The sequence below is a fragment of the Mustela erminea genome, chromosome 1 (assembly GCF_009829155.1).
Source record: "Mustela erminea isolate mMusErm1 chromosome 1, mMusErm1.Pri, whole genome shotgun sequence".
Classification (NCBI taxonomy): Eukaryota; Metazoa; Chordata; class Mammalia; order Carnivora; family Mustelidae; genus Mustela; species Mustela erminea.
In genome coordinates, this window is record NC_045614.1 from 38,871,967 (window position 1) to 38,892,488 (window position 20,522).

General features: G+C 44.0%; 1 protein-coding gene and 1 long non-coding RNA gene across 10 annotated transcripts in view; one reads left to right on the forward strand and one right to left on the reverse strand.

Moving 5' to 3' along the window:
- FOXP1 (forkhead box P1) overlaps positions 1–20,522 on the reverse strand; it is a 579,941-nt gene that overhangs the window by 273,069 nt on the left and 286,350 nt on the right. The window lies entirely within an intron of this gene.
- On the forward strand, positions 1,242–5,820 carry LOC116599697. The gene is made up of 2 exons (XR_004289456.1): positions 1,242–1,547; positions 5,301–5,820. It is a non-coding gene; the product is annotated as an uncharacterized LOC116599697 (long non-coding RNA).

The following is a 20,522-nucleotide window of genomic DNA, read 5'->3' on the forward strand; positions in this document are numbered from 1 at the left end:
TATTTCTAAAGCAGCACTCGATTCTGTTTGGACTCAGAACCTTCCACTCAGATATGTTTTACGACAAGCATAATTAGCAGCTTTCTAAGATACAAACTTTGAGGCTGTTCAAGCTCATTTTGGTTAAATACGCTGGATTTCTATTTTTCAAAGAGCTTCACCTTGACGGGGCTACGGGGCAGCACAGAGATGATCCGTAGCCAAGAAACCAACAGGAATGTGCGAGCATCGTAATAATGTAAAATAAAATTCTTACACTGGAGTTCCAGGCAAAAGCTGAGATGTTCAGAAAAAACAAGCATTGTGTGGCATGAACCCGAGCTTACATTTGGATGGGGATGTATTCAAATCTGCTTGGGAACGACATACTTGATTCTGGAACAAAACTGCTCACTTTTAATGCGGTTTGAACTAATGAACAAGTACAGCCCAGCATGTCACAAGCCGAAGCACTATTCCCTCTTGGAATCACGGACTTTGATTTTTTTCTTAACTGAAAACTATAGAATGCAAGCCCAACGTTGCCAAACATATTTATTATGATTAATAGCCTGTAATATCCCTCACTAAGGCTTAATTTACTCTTATTTTCAATTATGAATCTGCACTACTCTACTCCAGTTCCCTTCTCAGGTAGAGATGAAATTTCTTGTGGGCTTTACTCTTTGTACTGTATCACCACCCAGCAAGGCACAATTAGTTAAAAACAGCAAATCTCCACCTTGACTCTCACAGAGCACCAGATTACGCAAAATTAGAGAACCGAATCAGGGAGAAATAAGTGGAGGTGTCCAGGGAATTAAAGCAATTAGACCAAAGGAAAAAGGAAAAGTACATACGCCAGTCACCCACTCACTCACACCTTTACATTAAAATTAAAAAAAAAAAAAAGAAAGAAAGAAAAGAAAAAAAAAAATCCTAGATTCTTTATTTAATGTTGATAAACTGAATACAGACTCCAACCAGGAAATCTTATCTGCTGCTGTCAATTCAAGTGTCCCCAAATGTCCGAATCCCAGTTCGGTAATGCAATGTACACACCAGTGAGACATCAAGTGTAGAATTGCAGGAACTAACAAGTCCATTCTACTAGAGATGCCGCTGCTTTTTAAGTTGCATAAAAATAAACTCCACTCCATAAAAGCTGCCACAGTGCGTGCTCTCTCATCCCTGGGCTCCAGGCGTGATCTCCCCACCCCCCCACCCTGCCTTTTAGGTCAGCCACTCATGCATTAGGAAGACATCCCTCCCAAAATAACTTGGCCCTCCCCCGAAGCACAGAGTTGAGCAGCCTACCTTTGTTCTGGAGTTGCAGATAATAACAGGCAAGCCTCAAGACCATGAGGATTTGGAAAAGATCAGGAGAGTTGGAGGAAAAAAAAAAAAAGAAAAGAAAAGAAAAAAATAAAGAAAGAAAGAAAGAAAGAAAAGAAAAGAAAGAAAAAGAAATACTGCAAGCAGAGAAGAATTGGAAGAAACAGAAAAGCCTGCTAATGAACTGTAGTGGCTGCCACAGGATCCGGGTGTCTTCACCAGTGTTTACACCAGTGAGTACACCACTGCTCCATCTCTCCCACACCTGGTGGCATCCTTACCCCCCCCATCCATGCATGACAATTAAAAGCAACTGCACCTCTCCATTCCGGAGGGGAACCATGCAGGACCTCTGCAATATTTCTTTACAATGTCTATATCACTGATGAGCATTAGTTTGAGTGACAAAGGTCCCGGGCTAAATCAACATTCTTACCTTAATGTTCCTAGTAAAAGGCTCCAGGAAACATAACTCATGAGACATGTATGCAAAGATACGTCTCAAGGAATTAATCCAGAGCCCTCAGCTGAGGGGGTGGGGGGGGTAGTTTTTTTAAAAAGAAAAAAGAAAAAAGAAAAAGCAATGGCTTATTTCCAAACAAACGCAGCTCAGCCGGGGCAGCGATGGTATAAGAACAGGTTTGCACAGACAGAGCTCAGTGGCAGAAGCGAGAGTTCTGTAGGATTTATTTGACACTTATTTTCCGGGGAAGCCTTTTGTGGAGTTGTACCGTTTGTTTCTTATTGTCTGCGAGGCAGTTAGGAGCTTTCTCCCCAGAGGGGGCCTCTCAGCCCCTGGGCTTGGCCGCCTCTGACAGGGAGGTAACCATATTAGGATGTGTATGGTAAAATAAACAATAACATAGTTGCAATGAAATGGAATTTTTTTTTTCAAGCTAATGGTGTTGGGGTCAGTCTGTCTTTTTAGCCATTCCCACTAATTTTGTTTCCTAGTTCAAACAGGCCCTCCCCCTCCTTTTTTTTTTTTAAAGTGTTAGCTGTTTCCAAATATCTGACTGTAAATTTGCTGAGAATGTTTGCAATGTAAGAAAAAGCTTTTAACATCCAAATAAAGATCCTGCCAGTTTAATCATTAAAGGGGATGTGAATTTTCAAGCCCCTGCAAAGATCCAACTCTCCCCTACTTTCTTTCCCCCCAACCCCCCACTTCAATCTCTCCCTGAAGGTTAAAATTACTTGGTCATTTAAAAGTATCTTCTAAATAAATCAGATTTTTAAAGAAAGAGACTGTTACACCTTCATAAAAAATCCACATTCACATACTGTGTCACTGAGTGAAGAGTCTTAACCATTCATGCGCCTGAAAATTTATTACCTGAAATTTCTAGGATGGTTACTTTTACGTGATAAAGCTCTTTCCCACCTCCTCCAATCCCCACCCCCCCACCAAGAAAAAAGTAGGCATAAAATACTGTTGTCACGCCAGCCTCTGGAAATTGGCTAACCAAAGGGGGAAAAAAATTAAAAAAAAAAAAAAAATATATATATATATATATATATATATATATATATATATATATATACACACACACACATATATATCTCAAGAATGAGTTCTCAAGATGTTACATATTTAGGAAAAGTTCTGTGGGTCCAAAGACAACAATAAAAAGTAAGGCTGCTTTCTAGACACTGTTACTCAGTAGGAGATTCCCGCCCAAGGAGCAAGGGAAACATTCCCACTCAAGATCGAGCTGGGATGAGGACCCTAGACAGTGGGTTTGTGAAGGGAGCAGGACTGCTGGGAGCCAGCCAGGGCCACATGGGGGAGGGAGCTTCTGTGTCTTAGTCTCCTAGGTGAGAGCCAGGGCTGCTTCTGGGAAGCACCACCACCCCCACCACCCCCACCCCCGCCAGAGACCGGCCCCCAGGAGGGTGTGTAAGGAGTGGCCAGCCCTCCCTCTGTGTGCTGGGAGGGGAGGAGAGGCACAGCACTGTCACCTGTGAGGACCTAAGGAAGCACCCCCTCACCAGGCATGGAGGCAAAACACGTGGCACAAGCGAAAGGGCATGGGTAGGGAAGAAATGATACATGTAATTACAAATGAAGCTGGGCTGCGGCCGGGGGGGTTGGGGATAAAACACACGTGACCCCCACGAAACTTCCACAGTTCAGGAACTAAGAGCACCTCCCCTGCCTGGAACCTCTGGGCGGGCCTCTAAACTGCCTTCCTTCTTATCAGATCCCTATCACACAGAAACCTAAAACCCCTGCAACTCATGTTTTATTAAAACATGTTTAGCATTCTTCTTAAAGATAGGTTTTAACCCCAAATACCCATGAAATTAAATCTCCTATGCCACTTATCTGCACTGCCGGGCAAAAACTAAAGTTGAGCTAAACAGAGAGATAGCAAAATCAATAAATCACACGAAACAAGTAGCAGTTCAAAAGTTCAAAGATATGATGGCCAGTTCAGTGCGTCTTAGCGTGCACCCAGTAATAACTGGTCTCCGTCACTCCTCACAGTATAGACAATTTCATGGCATCATTTTCATTAGCCTGTCTCACGGAAAATTGCTAGCTATTTATGTATACGCTAAAATAAATTAGCCATTTCATCGAGCAGTGTGATTCTTATAAAATACATTAACACAATACTCGATTTTCCAGTTGGAGTAAATAAATAAATCAATAAATTCAATACAGGGTGATTCTTTTATGTGGTGCTATAGCTCTCAGCATAAATGTTTTTATTGGGTTTATTTGTTTCAATAAAAATTGAAATGGGCCAGTGATCTCAGCACTAGCATCTTTAAAAAAAAATCCATCCAATATTTGGGAAAGTACTGCGTGGAGCACTCCAAGTTAGAATTGTATTCAAAGATCATCTTCATGATAATTATTACCCCACAACCCAGTTCTGATGGGGAGTTTCACAAAGGGAAAGAAAGGGGGAATTCCTCCAGGTGTTGGACTCTCGGGGCATTTCTGTGCTCCAGACCGGAGGCTGGGGGTGAGGCTTCTGAGGGACAGCAGCCCCTCACTGAGCTGCGACCTTATGGCTCAGACGCGCCTCTTCCCTGGACAGGGAGAAACGACAGTGGGACAAGTGCCAGATGGCCTCTTCTGTCACACCTTACCGAACGCCATTGATTGTGGCTCAGAGAAGGCCATTTACTCCAACCTCTGGGGGAAAGACTAGGGTATCATGGCTGCAAGAAAGAAGAGAGAGGTGTGCTGATGTTGTAAATAAACTCGGGCCAAGTCCTGCAAGCTGTTCTGGAGGCGAGAGGGAGACACCAGCAAGCATGAGATTTTTTTTTTCCCCCCTGGGTCATCAGTGCAACTGAAATCAAAGGAGAATGGGGTGATGGGAATGTGTTGTTTACGCCTGCCAAACATCCAAGCTCCTCTTCCTCTGATAACACCAGCCCTACTTTTCTTGGGGAAATGCCCCATTTCCCAATCTCCCACTGGCGAGCGGCGGCTCTTGGCTCCAGAGGGTAGAATCATAAACCAGATCCGACGGATCCCTGCGGTCACCTCTCCTGGCTGCCCTGATTGGCTGATGGACAGATGTGTCCCACATCAGAATTGGGAGAGAGAGAGAGACTGTCCTCCTGCTTTTGAGAGTGCCGCAAGCGTTGAGAACATAGAATGGGCTTGCCCCCACAAAAAAGAAAGAGGCCAGGCCACTGGCCAGGACTGGCTGAAGGAGGCCAGGACACAACAAGTCAAGGGTGAGCCCAAGGGCAGGACAGTTTCCTAACGGTGCTCACAGAGGGCCATCCAGCTCCTGGACTGCTCCGTTATGTAAGCCAATGAATCCTCTATGTGCTTAGCCAGCTCACTGGTGCCGCCTTGTTTGTAACTAAGCGGTGCCAACCAGAAGTCAAACTAAACATGTGTTTTACAGGTAACTCTGTAATATATGTGAGCCCTCATGAGAAAGCAAACCAAATAAAAACACACAAGTCAACAAACTCCCACAGCTAATAGTCAAAATCTGTAATCCTCACAGATGCTGCCTAACCTGATCATCAGCTACGTTCTCTTCTCTGCTGTCCCTGGAAAGAGCTAGAAAAATGAGTCAGGACCCACAGTCAAGAACACAAGATGATCTCAAAGCAAAGTACACTGGAGATCCAAAATCAATCCAGCGTGAGGTCTAATACAGACTTGATAAACTCTCTTCTCTAGGCCCCTGGTGGTAGTGGTTCAGGTCAGGGATGGACCAATAGTGCATCATCAGTTCAGGTGAACAGCCGGTGGGCTCACACAACAAGCCTTGTGTCTTCTGATAGGACTCATGGACAAGGGATGAAGTTGCGGTTCTTTCCTTCTGTGATAAAAGTTCTACTGTGGTGTGGCGGTGGGAGAGCGAGGTCCTGACAACCTGCCTGGCTTTTCGCCCTGGCTCCAGCCCAACTAGATTGGCAAACCAGGGCCCTGACTTCCTCCATGGACAAGAGAGGACCCCAGATTCATACAGCCAGGCTTTCTTGGGAGTAGGAACCATAGTAACACAAACAATGAAAAACAGAAAAAAAAACAAACAAACAAACAATAATTGAGACACTACCAATGACTTCATTCTTAATATGCCAGAGACCATACTAATTACTTTACATGTATTTCTTATTTCATCTTTAAAATAAGATTTTAGGGGCGCCTGGTTACCTCAGTGGGTTAAAGCCTCTGCCTGCAGCTCAGGTCGTGATCCCAGGGTCCTGGGATGGAGCCCCGCATCGGACTCTCTGCTCAGTGGGGAGCCTGTTTCCTTCTCTCTCTCTCTGCCTACCTCTCTGCCTGCTTGTGATCTCTGTCTGTCAAATAAATAAATAAAATCTTTAAAAAAAATAAAATAAAATAAGATTTTAAGACGCACAGTGTTACTACCCTCACTTTATAAATCAGTAGAGGAAAGTTCAGAGAAGTTAAGGAACCTGCTCTTGGCCACAGAGCAGATAAGTGGTGCAGCCTCAAGAGCCTGGTGGCTACTCCGCTGGACAGTGGAGATCGTCCACCGAAACTTCTATTGGGCAGGGTTTCTGCAGATGTGTGGTTCTCATCCAGGAGCGAGCTTCCACACCAGAGAATATTCGGCAGTATCTGGAAACACTGTTAACCGTCACAGCTGGAGTGGTGGAGATGCTCACTAGGAGGGCTGGTGAACACCCTACTGTGCACAGGCCAGTTCCCACCCTGGAGAGTTACTGGCCCAACATATCAGTGGTGCTGAGGTTGAGAAGGTCCACCCTCCCGCGCGGGTGGACCCTGGTGGGCCGCAGCTCCTCAGGAAGAGTTTTACCAATCCTGCCAAGATGCAGACAGCCTGGGGGTGGACGTGATATTGATGTGCTGTAGCATTCAAATGTGAGGCTAAGGGGCGCCTATGTGGCTCAGTGGGTTAAGCCTCTGCCTGCAGCTCAGGTCATGATCTCAGGGTCCTGGGATCGAGATCTGCATCAGGCTCTCTGCTCAGCGGGGAGCCTACTTCCTCCTCTCTCTCTCTCTGCCTGCCTCTCTGCCTACTTATGATCTCTGTCTGTCAAATAAGTAAATAAAATCCTTTAAAAAAAAAATCTAAAAAATAAATTAAAATTTGAGGCTCAGTCTAGAAAAGACTTGCCCAAGTCCTGCAGTCCTCATTACAGGCACGGAAGGAGCTGGAGCGCGACCTGGGGAGGCCAGCTGATATCACACTGTAGCTGAGTGGGGAGAAATAAGGGGGCCATGTTGTTGGTTCCCCTTTTCCTCTCCTTTCTCCTTCCTCACTGTCCCTTCTCCCTGAAAACCTAGGGGAGCCAACCATCTACATCATAATGTCTTGGGCGGGGTGGACTGACATTCCACTCCAGCCTGTATCAGCAGCCAGGACGTGGTGTGAGGAACCAGGGCTCACACCAACCATCATTCTTGGCAGCAGAGGAAGGCCCTTATCATGTCCCGGAATCAGGTGTTCCATTCCCAGCCGGGTTCAGATCTAGGCCCCCCTGTTGGAGGGTCCTGAGCGCTTGAAACCTGGCTAGTACACTAAATTCTTAAACTTATGTAAGTTTAATTAATTTGAATTTAAATAGCCACGCGCATCTAAGGGCTACTATATCTTGGACTGTGTGCAGTTTTGGAAGTGTGGCAAATTTTCCATATTCATGAGAATCCAATCCTCAGCAGATGGATATCTGGTTCCCAATTTGAGATTTTATATCTTCATTAAAATTTTTATTTTGTTCTCAGTGGAAATGGTTTTGGTCATGACTTTTTAAAAATGCCACTCTTCTATGAAATCTCCTAATTTTTCTAAAGATTTTCATTTAATTTTTGTATAAATTCTAATCACGATTTTGAGTAGAATGGTAGACTAATTTAGTTGACTAATTTGGGTGAGAGACGTATACGTGTGGATTAAAACCAAGTGCCTGGGGGCACCTGGGTGGCTCAGTGGGTTAAGCCCCTGCCTTCGGCTCAGGTCATGATCTCATGGTCCTAGGATGGAGCCCTGCATCGGGCTCTCTGCTCAGCAGGGAGCCTGCTTCCAGCCCCCTCTGCCTGTCTCTCTGCCTTCTTGTGATCTCTCGGTCATAAATAAATAAAATCTTCAAAAAACAAATACAAAAAACAAGTGCCTTCTTTAAAAAGCCAGTAGCAAGGTAATCTTTTTCACTGTTGGGAAAACATTCTTGGCACTCTCTTTAGTACATGTTGCCCGTAAATGTCAGGTCTTCAGGGATGTGAACTATCCTGGAGGAAGATTCTGGAAGAATCCTCTACCCGTTTGAATCTCTCAAGCCATTTGGAACAAGAATGGCATTCTGGAAGATTTCTTAACACAGTAGGATACCTCCACTCTGTCTCTCCCCTGAAAACTCCAAACTACACACGGTCAGGTGGAACCTTTCCTTGTAGCTCAAAGTGTGATGAATTTTTCAGCGTAGGGAGAAAGATTAGTATTGATGTAACAAAGTGACTGGAAAGCCAGCTGCATGACATTATAAATACATCACAGCTGTCAGGGTGTTTCCTTCACAATGGGCAAATCCAGAAGCACAGAACATTTTCAGGGTGAGGGAGAGTAGTCATATCCAACACTGTGTGCAGGGTGTGAACCGTCCAGAACTATGGCTTTGGGCAGGAAGCTGAGCCATCTACAAGGTATTTCTTGGGTGATATACAGAGAGCTAGAGACAGGATAAAACCTAATGATGAATAAAGTAAACACAGGGTTTGGCTCACTCATCCTCTCTGGATACCAAGAAGTTTCAGCTTCAGGAGTAATGTGGGAATCCAAAACTGTACTGTCATTCTCAATAGTATCAAAAGTAAAAAAAAATAAATAAATAATAATAATAATAATAGTAATAATAACGTCATATCCTTTGCCGGGCACGACCTAGATTTTTAAGTTGATCTTGGCTGGTGGAGAATGAAATGTTACTCCATATGTAGACAGCCCTCCTCCTACTCCTCAAGCTGGGGGGAAAAAAAGACATTGTCCCCTACCCAGCTTTCTTTGCAATTAGGGAAAGACATTTAATGAAGTTCTAGCCAAAAAAGACAAGGGATATAAGATATTTCCCTCCTTGACTGAAGGAAAGTCATACAAAGATTTCTTTCTCTTGCTCTCTCTGCCTTGCCCCCTTCTCCCACTTGGTGCCTTTGAATGAGACTGTGTAGGCAGATAATGCCTGGAGCTGTAGCAGCCATCTTGTAGCCATGAGGAAAAAGCTGAAAGAATCACAGAGAAGCCGACCCAAAATAGTTAGCTACTACTCGGGTTCTGAAGCAGTCTTGACTGCCTACGTTTAGACTTCTGAGCAAGTAAATGATAAACATCCTTATGTTTTCAGCCACAGTTAATGAGGTTTTCTTTTATTAACAGGTGAACACATGGTAACTGATAGATCCTAAATCCTAGAGAGAAATCACTTCCTTGAGGGAACTTGACTAATCAGAGTGTAATTACCCAATTCTCCTGGTATCTGAGATGGTTCCCTTGTCACTTGAGAGCTTATCACTGAAGAAAATGACACTTAGTCTTTAGAAGCTCCCTGAAGAAAAACACCACCACTTTATACCTACTATGTGTCAATTCTGTGTGAGGCTTTTACCAAAGTGACTTGCTTACACTACGTCATCCAGTCTTCCAACAACTCTATGGGGTAGGGACAATATTTATCCAAGTTTCTAGGAAGAAGAAACAGAAGCAGAGGGAGGTGCAACAGAATGTCGTAGGCCAACAGCTGTTACAGAAAACCTGGTCGCACCACAGGGAAATGGTTATACCCATGGCTCCAGCTATAAAACGTAGGTAACTCCAACGGAGGGATAAACATTTCTTGTTCTAAGACATAATGGTGGAAGCCTGGGCTCAGAGCATAGGACACACAGTCGTATGAGCTGTGTCTGGGGTGCAGCCACTGCAGTGGTGACTGGAGAACAGATTCTTCAGCTCAGCTACAAGAGCTGTGGACACTCCCCGACAGCTGACAGTAGGATCCACCACCATCACAAGCAGGCAAAGGTGTCTCTTTGTGTTGCCTGTCGCCATGACCTGGGGATGGGGCAAGGCCTGTAACAGACTGCTGGATCCCCCCATGTTTTAACACCAAAGGAACAAAAAAGGTACAGATAAGTTCTCAGGGAAGCGATAAAGAAGGACTCATAGGTTAGGAAAAAACAGCTTGAAAATACTGGAAGGCTGAAGAATCATCGGCCAGACTGGCTTTACACTTGCTAGCTGTGTGACCTTGAGTAACTAGCTTGACTTCTCTGAGCCTCAGCCTTCCCATCCATATGTGGAAATAAAACAAGTATCTAACCTTTCCAGTTGCAGTGAAAATCAAGTGAAATAATACATGTCAAAGTTGTCACCTAGTAACAGTAAGTGTTCACTCATTGCTAACTATCCTCCTCATCAATACTGAATGATAATGAATTGCAAAATTATTGTAAAGCACCTAGCATAGTACTTGGCATGATCTAGGTGCTCATTTCTTGGTTTTCCCATTTCTCTTCCCTCCACAAATAATTCCGATGTGATGTGCCTAATGCAATTTTTAAAAATATTAATGAATTTGGGGCGCCTGGGTGGCTCAGTGGGTTGAGCCTCTGCCTTCGGCTCAGGTCATGGTCTCAGGGTCCTGGGATAGAGCCCCACGTTAGGCTCTCTGCTCAGCGGGGAACCTGCTTGCTCAACAGAGAGCCTGCTTCCTCCTCTCTCTCTCTGCCTGCTTCTCTGTCTACTTGTGATCTCTGTCAAATAAATAAAATCTTTAAAAAATATATATTAATGAATTTACCCCACTAAAATGGTTCTGGGTTTGATGCTAAGGTAAATTCAAAGATCAACAAAGTGTCTACGGCCACATGCTTCCATGATAAACAGGGTAAATAAAAAAGAACACTATGACATTAAATATATGCAAATTAACACATATTTTCATATGTTATACACATACGAATACCCCTTTCATTTACTAAAGTCTCTGTGTGCTGAGGACTGAGTTAACTTTAATTTTTAAAATGTTTCTTAGCAGTTCAAATTTTCTGCTATAAAAGTGTACTGATTATATAATTTGGAGAAAGGCATTACTTTTCAAAAGATTAAAAAAGATAAGACTGATCCAACTTCTACCCTCTTGAATTGGTTTTCTAACAGTTGCTAATTTGTCAACCACATAAATGGCAACAAATCTATAAGAAATAAATAATTTTCTAGACATTTGACTAACCTAACCCCCATGCCCTTAATAAGTTACTGGTCACTGTTTTTCTTCCTCCCTAACTTCCTCCTCTCACCGGGAATGAATTCTCCCCCCAGTTTCAACCCTACCTTTCTCTTTCCAAAAATACCTGAAGGGACATCTTTGACTTCCCCCACCCCATCTCACTCATGGTGTGAGCTAAAACCCACAGATGGGTTGGTAACACAAAAATAAATAACTTATTAAGAGTCATGACCACCGTGCTGGCCTCATTCACAGAGGTTTCGTGGACAGGCGTTTGCTAAAAAGTTTTTCCTTTTTGGTTGACTGGCCTCATAGAGCCCTCTAAATGCCAGGACTTATGATAAGCAACGACACACTTAACTGTTACATATTAATGTTCATGATAATGCAATCTTTCATTTGGGTGATTTAAAAGTCCCTCTAGTCCGACTTACAGTTAGATATACACTGAATGCTTCATCAATCATAACCATTTTTATTCTCAGTCTCCTGCAAAATATTAGAGAAGGTGAATTTCAACTACATACTGAAGAGGGCTTTCCTGTTAGCCCTCAAAAATTTCTCTCTTGTCATTTACACACTGGATTCCCAGAGCTCCTGCCTAAGCAATCGGCTCACCGGCACCTTTCACTACAGCAGATCTTATCTACAGAGGAAAGGGAAATCCACGTTCGTATCTCTTCTGCATGGCCAAATCTTCCTTATCTTACAAAGAAAAGAAAGCACGTCCCAGTTATGAACTAGACAAAAATGCGCAGCCTGCCAACATCAGGGAGCGAGCAGCCTGAGAGGGTCGGGATGACTTGAACTGAATGTCAAGCAGGATTTAGCACAAATTTGCACCACGAACCAATGAGCCCACCACTGTCAAGCAATAAGCAGTGATCACAGCGACCTCTCGTAAATGCACTTGAAAGAGACGACACCTCCTCTCCATTCATGTAAAGGCTTGTCATAGTTTTAGGGCCAAAATCTTCCCACAACTGACCTTGTACCCATAGACCATGAGGCAAATCACAATGGAGGAAGGGATCAAACCAGTCACCATGCAGCGTGGCTCAATCCTACCACAATTCCAATGACCCTCTAAGTTAGAAACCCAAGCCCTTTAGGTGCCAATACAGTAGCCCCTTATGCATCCTGCACGACCCTCACGAGTGACACACGAATTGATGCAACTATGAACACATAAAAATGTGTCCCCCAAGATGCTCAGCTTGGGGTTCAGGAGAATTAAGTCTGTCCCTCTAAAAAATTTTTTTAATAAAATGTAACATATACTCAATATCTATATTTTGATTTTATGACTTCCTTCACTTTTATCCTCTTAAATTCCCCCATCTTAACAAACTCCTTTTAGGCTAACAAATTTATGTTTTTATTCTGAGGTCGTTTATAGATTGATCTCTTGAGGCAAAGAAACATTGAATTATTGGAATTCAGTGTGGAGATGCTTCCAGGGTAAAGGTTCTCTGTTTATTAGCAGAAGAAATGCATTCAACTAATTTGACTTGTAAGTCTGATAAAATCTCCCTGGAAAAACTGCTTCTATTATGATGAATAATCCTTTGAGGTGAAAAATGAGAAATATACACACTGGGTTTTATTCTGTATTAATTCTAACAGGGTCTGAAACGAAACTCAAGTAAGCCATCTTTTAGATGTTAGAAAATGGCAAACTTGCCTGCAAACTACATGCAAGAAGTAATTAAAGTAAATGAACATGAAATTAAACAGCACCCCCATAAAGTAGGATATAAAAGTAAAGATTATTAGGAAAAAAAATTGTCTTCCTCCTCTATATTAAGCTCATGAATTGTGCGTTTACTCTATTTCTCTTTTATTATTTGATGACGGGTTTTTAGAGCTTGGGTTTTATTAGGACTTGCTGGAGGAAGAAGTTCCTCAGTAGTGAGTCGACTACAGGTCTGGGTACATCATTACTTCCGAGACAGTAGATGAAGCCATACAAGGTAGAGGTAGGCTCGCCAAGCTCGCTGTGATGCAAAACTGGAAAGTTTCCTGATACCACTGATGACTGAAACAAGATCCTCATCAGAAAGGAGATTTAAAGCTACAGTAGATGGGACTTTATTTATAGAGAAAAACTGTGCACCTCTCTTCAATAAACTCTACTATTCATGTAAAATTCAGGATTCAGGGACAGCTGGTATTTGTTGAATTTTGGGGGCTATCCAGAATCCATTCTTAGTTCAATTTCTTTTTGGGGAATTACCACCCTCCCTCACTGTTCCAAGCGGGGTGGGAATCCTCAAAGTCCCCTGCCCTCTCAGAGCCACCAAGTAGCCACGTGATGCCAACCGCGCCCGTCTGATTCATCTAAGCAGACTGGTGTGCGGACAGAAGAACGAGTAGGGAGCACTGGTTTCAGCAATGACGGTGATGCGCTGGGCCAGTCTTTTAAGCTGCTGGTATGCTGGAATTGTCCTGCTTCCTCTCCTTTCCCAAAGTGCTGGTCGCTCTTCTGTAAGCTACTGGCTATTCCTCCAACAAATTCTTTTAAGTTGGCCAGAGGTAATCTCTGTTGCTTGCAACCCAAGAATCAGCCAGTCTGATGGGAAGAGCCTGGCTTGACACTGGCTCACAGGAGACATGAGCTCACTGAACCCATGCTCAGTATAATTCACCATATGCGATGCGGTGCTCCTAGGTTATATATGGCTGCTCTGAAATTCAACATAAAATTTCAGCCAACAGTCATTCAAGCTATTAAAGACCAGGGTCCAAATCTACCGATCAGGAATCTTCTTTCCTATTTTTTGCATCACAGTGTTAGAGATAATCAAAAAGTACAGAATGGGAACAGAGAAGAGGTGAGTGATAAGCAGTGTGCAGAATGTAGAAAAGTGAGGAAATCTAGCCTTAGGAGCATTTACTGCAGGGACGTCCGGGAACCGTAGCAACCACTAGGACGTATTCGTCAGGTGTCATGGGGACATTCACAGGGACTTCACCGGCAGGCAGCCCGGAGTGAAAATGCCCGCCCCTCCTTTTAGCAGCTGACTCTGAGCAAGCTACATAATCTTTCTGGATGTCAGTTTTCTCATCTGTAAAATGGATAGTAATCACATCGGTAACTCATAAAATAGTTGGCAGGGTCAAATGTGAAAATAAATAGGCAACATCTAGCAGTCCCGATGCACAGCAGACCCTCAACAAAATACGATTCATTATAACCGAGCTTTGAAACATCCGCAGAGTCCGTACCATCTACCTAGCGTGCTCTGGGGCACACAAAAATAAGTTACTCTTCCTACCTTCAGGCAAGAATGTGCGGCTTTCAAATCTGAAAAGGACACACTAAAATACAGAGCAGACTTGAACAAAGGTTATAATGAAATACAAACACAAACTTGTGGGAGTCCAGACAAAGGAATGAGTCACACAGGCTAGGGTAAGTTGAAAGGCTCCATACAGGTAATATCTGAGCCAAGCCTTGAAGGATGAGTAGGATGTTAATAGGTAAGGGAGGGGGAAAAAAAAAGAACATTGGCACCCAAAGTTGAAGGCAGCAATAACATGAGTGGCACAAGTTCAAGGGCAGGGCAAATACAAAGAATAGAATAAGCAGTAGGATGCCAACTCCACAAGGCCAGGCACCATGCTGGACTCCGACATTCCTGTAACTACCTTTAACTCCTAGAGGAGGGCCAGTCCCACAAGAGGCACCTGGTTATTCTGTGGAAGGCTGAGCCAGAAGAACAAAAGACAGACAACATAAGGCTAGCATAGGAAGAGCCTGGAAGGCCACGCTAAGGACCAAGTCTTCATTCTCCAGTTGGGAAGGCAGGGAGCCTGATGCAGGGCTCGATCCCAGGACCCTGAGATCATGACCTGAGCCAAAGGCAGAGGCTTTAACCCACTGAGCCACCCAGGCGCCCCGAGGGAACTAGTTTTTTTTTAGCTGAAATGTTCCTCTGTCCAGAATTATCAAGGATTCTATCCACAAAGTGGATTCTGACCACGTCCGCAGTCCTGAGAATGGAATGAGCTGCCCCAGGAAGGATTAAGCATGCGTTTCAAAGCCTTCCATCAGAAACAAGAAGATGCCAGGTTTCAGACCAAACACACTTGGGGGACCTTGCAGAGGTTACTCCGACACCTCTTTGTGTCTTAATTTTATTACCTATAAAATGGAGTCAAGAGCAATACATCTTCAGTCTTCAGGACTAAAAGAAAAGATCTACACCAAGGATTCACAATGCCTCCCAGCACCTACTAGATGCTCCTTAATAGCACCAGCTATTATTCCTCTTGTTTCTCTTCTGTCTACCAAGGATGGTGAAGATGGAGTCAAGGGTCCAAATGACGGAGTTCACAAATGCTTAGGTTGGAAGAAAAGTGAGCCCCATGTGATCAGGTAAGAGGGGCTGACCCCAGTCAGCTGCCAATTTCCTACAGAGAGACTAGGGGGGTTGTGGGTGAACAACAGGTCAGAAAAATTAACAGAGAGAGGGTTGAGATGCAACAAAAATGCCTACAAATTAATAAAAGGTCTCTATTCAAGATGGCGTCAGTCACTGGGAACTATACATTAACCAACAGACACCAAGGTAACTGCTTCCGGATGTGGACTCAGCCTTGCAAGTGATGTCCAATAAAGGGGTGATAAGGACAGTCCTGCTAGGGGCTCCGGATGCCAGCCCACTGGGTAGGGAAGTGAAGGACAAGGTGAGGAAAGGGCAGCAAAGCACAACGAGGGGCACTTGTTAATATGTAGGGAAAGGGGGGAGGGATGAAGAGAAGAAATCGGCATACCACACTCTCTGTTGTTGTTGCTGTTTTAAACAGAGGGCCTTTTTGACCATGTTTTGCCAATTTTTAATCTTTTTAAAAAAGATTTTATCTATCTATTTATTTATTTATTTATTTATTTATTTGAGAGAGAGAGAGAGAGAGAGAGAGAGAGAGACAGCATGAGCAAGGAGGAGAGGGAGAAGCAGGCTCCCTGCCGAGCAGGGAGATCAATGTGGAGACCGATCCCAGAACCCTGGGGTCATGATCTGACCCTGAAGGCAGTCACTTCGCTGACTGAGCCACCCAGGCACCCCTCATCAAAGAATTTCTGTGATGGTTCATTTTTCTCACGACTCTACATGTCTGTGCTCTACACTTCTGGTTGAAGCCTGGCGAGCACTCGTACATTCTTAAATATTGTATGCAATGTTAACTGACTTACTTAGACTGATTTTTAACCCACAATTTGGATTATCTTAACAAAACTAGAACTCCAAGGACAGCGCCTAGTATAAGAGTAGCAATGCGAGGCAAAAATAATGAAAAGCTTGACACAAGATTTGGCCATGACCTGCATGGGTGGTTACAGAGGATGAAAAAAATTTCTTGAAAAGCAAAAATGACAAATCCAGCTGATAGCCTTTATTTCCATGCTGGAAATACAAGCAAAAATGGGCTTTTATTTTATTTTATTTTATTTAAGATTTTTTATTTATTTGACAGACAGAGAACACAAGTAGGCAGAGAGAGAGGAGGAAGCAGGCTCCCTGCTGAGCAGGGAGCCCGATGTGGGGCTCAATCCCAGGACCTTGGGATCATGACCTGAGCCAAAGGCAGAGGCTTTAACCCACTGAGCCACCCAGGCACCCCCAAAAATGCGCTTTTAAGTTGGAACCTGACGCAGAGTATTTTCTCGGGGTCGCCCCAAATTTGAAATGAAATCTTTCTCTCTTGGGGCAATAATGCATCATAGAGAAGGAATGATGTGGGCAGCTGTGAGACACTGGACATGTGGCATCATTCCCATCTGCATACACCCATGGACTTGCCAGAGGTGGAAAAGGACCCTTATGAGGGTCTAGCACAACAGGCTCCCACCTTCCTATTTATTCAACAACGGAAGGGACCAGAAGGTGGGGCGAAACCTGCATTAGAATTTAGGCACATCAACTCTCAGGCCCAGAAGCTTTCCACCATACACCACCTGCCTTGCTCCTAAGTGCAAACTGCTAATAAAGTTTGGAATTTGTTAAACCATTAATCGCATTTCCTTCTTTTGGGTGTTCTTTTAAGCGAAGTAGGAGTTTCCCAAGCACATTAAGGTGAAACAGAAAGAGCCCCTGATAATATAGTTCAAGATAAGAAAGAAGGTGGAAGAGTACAGAACCTATCATTTATACCTTTTACAGTATTATAGGTCCTTGCAAAGCTGCCCCGTCGTCAAAGTAACTACCTTACAGCACATTAAGTTCTAGACTGTATTCCATATTTAAAAGTCTGTATAAATAATGCCACCCTTTAAAAATTATTAGTAAGGTTTCCACAGAATATAAAAACACAAGATTTTTTAAAATCTTCATTTCCTTGAAACTTTAGTTTCCAGTTCTGCAATCAAGAAAAAGGCCAATTCTTGTCCTTTCGCATACTTAGGCAGGAAAACGTAAAACTGAGCAGAACTGGAAAGCCCAGGGAAAAAGAATTTTCTTTCTAAAAAAGCTGGGTCCAAGTGTTGTCACAGCCGACATTTGCTAAGATCCGATGTAATGCTATGATCAACATGGTATTTTTTCCCCTTAGTTACCCACGTCTACATCTCCACAATAAAAGCAGCATAGGAGAACAAGCCAGGTCATCAGGCTCTGGAGGCTAAAGCCGGATTGCTAGGAGGGAGTCTAGGATAACTGTAAAAATACTCACAGACTTCAAAATGGCTTTATCTTTGGGGGTCTGAGCGCCTGCCCAGGGGAAGGGACACCAATGCTACCATCAGCAAGGGAAACCAGGCAGAAGACTTTGCACTGTGAAGGACCTCAATCTGGACCATCCCAAGTTCAAAACAAAGGCCAGCTGCACAGCGGGTAGATTATCATCATTTCTCAATGAGAAGGCACATAGGTTATCTGGAAATACACTTGTGGAAAGGCCCTCTACATAAGTCCTGAATCTCAGGGACCATTTATTAATTCATTCATCTGTTCGTTCACTCAGTAAATATTTGCCAGATCCCTACTATACACCAGACCCCAAATGCTGAGACTTCAAAAGAGATATGAACCCAGGCTGTACCATGAGTATCAAAGTTTGAGGGTGGGGGAGAGAGGATTAGGAGATGTCTCACACACCCAGAAATAAATAAGCAATATAATTTTTATACTCATGGTTTACTTCCAACATCAAATTTATGTAGAAAAGAAAGAGGCTGCCCTTTAAAAGAAAAAAAAAAAAAGTCAGCAGATCAAAAGCGTCATTAATCACTGTCTCTTTTAAATTAAAAGGTTCACGAAAAGGTGGGCATGGAACCAACGTGGGAAACAAATCAGTCCCCTTGCTGAGTGAGGGTCAGAGTCTAAATGGGAGAGTCCTCGGTATTTACCCAGCTCATCTCCTGCGTAATGGATTTGGAGAAGAGATTTCCGCTGGAGCTCTGCTAATTTGAGGCTTGGCTTTGCTTTTTAAAAATGACACTTGGGTGGCTCCTCTAGCATTGTGACTGGTTTCAGAAGTAAACCTTCCAAGGTTTCCCTCAATGAGGTTCTCGCTTTCCTGATGTGACCTAATAAATCCCGAGCCACTGCAAAGGTGCTCTGTTAATGAGTCACAGGCCTGGTTCTTTGGGTGGCCGTTCGCAGAATGGCCAGCCCTGGTAAAGCAAATGCAAAGCATGCCCTGAGCCCTGGAGAAACGGCCTCTCACACAGTGGCTAGAAGGGCTAGGGAAATGCCCCAAAGAATCCTGGGCTGTCCGCTGCATAAGGAGTGCTCAGGGTCAGTGGCCTGGCCCCTGTGCTCTTCACAACTCCTCTGGCCACACCTGCAGTGGTTAAAGCAGGTCAGGGAACGGGGAGTGACCCCCGCCCCCGGTGGACACAGTGCAGAAGGAACTCAGCCTTTGACAGAACCAGACTTCCTGTCCATGGAATGCCAGCCCAGAGGGATTTAAATATGTTTAAAACCTAAAATAAAATAACACAACCTAGTCTATGCAAGACCATGAAAGCTGGGGATTTCAATAGCTGCCGGGAGGGTGTAACCATAGCTAGGGAACTGGGATTTTATTGTTCTATTGTTTACTGCAAACTTTGCTGTCCAATTAGACTGGGGCCTGTTCTGAAAAGCTCACAATCCTCCCCGGGGACTACAGCTACACAGAACCACCCCCGACCCCCCCCCCACCCCCGCCCCCACCCCCACCCCCACCCCACCAACTCTTCCTCAAGTCCTTAGTGGTTGGGAAGCTTACATTCATTTCTCCTCCATTTTCTTCTGTGTGTGTGTTTTAATATACATATAAATACAATCCATGACGCAAAGAGCAAGAGGGGATAAAAACATCATCTGTACATTTACCCTAGTGATGACGGTGGCACTCACTACTCCCTGAGGGCTTACCACATGCTGGCACGGGCTACTAGATGCTTCTTCTGCCTTCTCAAACTTACGCCTCTCAGCTCCGGATTAGGTACTATTCTTATTCCCCACTTTATAAGTCAAGAAAATGGAGGTCAAGGTCATTAGGACTGTAGTAGAAGAGCTGATACCTGAACTTGCTTAAGCAGTGCTGCTTATGCTTAATACATCACTAACCATGAACACAAAGTACTTGGAGAGGAGGGGAAATGGGGGAGGTGGGGGCTCAAACTCCCAGCACAGGAGACCTTGCTGGCTATTTCTACAATCTCTAGGTGCACTCCTTCCTCAGCACCAGAGTCCTTGATTTATTTGGGTGCCAGGGTGCTCAATTAACTTACTTGCAACGTGGGGCTCCCTTGTCACTGCAAGTATCCATAAAACACAGTCCTGGCCAGTAAGACAGAACCCAAGGAAGGGCATTCCTTTTCAAGGAATGGGGCAAATCCAGGAGGATACACTCCGTTTTATGAAGAAGCAAAATCTAAAGAAAAACAATTTCTTTTTCCCCTGTGCTTTCACCTCCTTCCTGAGCCTGGAAACACACTTTTGGTACCTAAAGGTATAGGGGCCATTGTGTGACCATGAGAATGAAAGTCAAATGCTAAAGATGGCAGATAAGCTGTAAGGAGCTCGTTCTTGGAGGATCAGCGCTGAAGGTCTACTCGTAGACTTAATCAAACAGAATTATCCCGCATCCCCATTTGATTAAGCCAGATGATACGGAGGGTGGTCCCCAGGCCAAACCTGGAGGCTATGTGCATAAAGTTTCATTGCAACACAGCCGTGCCTATTGATTCGAGCATTGTTTAGGGCTGCGCTCATGCTGCCTACAGAGCTGGGTACTTAGGAGAGACTGTACAGCCTGCAAAAGCCCCAAAGGCTCTTTTCAGTGAAAGTTTGCCAACCTCTGGATTAAGTCGCTATCATCAGGTTTCTGCTCAGTGCACCCGATGCAATCCTATCTGAAACATAGCCAGTCGTGGAAAATTCCCAATAAGTGAAGAATAAAAATGCTTGCTCCCACTTACTCAATCCATGTTCAGTACATGTGTCCATGTCCTACTACATTCCAGATCATTTGTGATATGCTAGATCTGAAGAAGTGACTATGTTCCTGACTCTTCA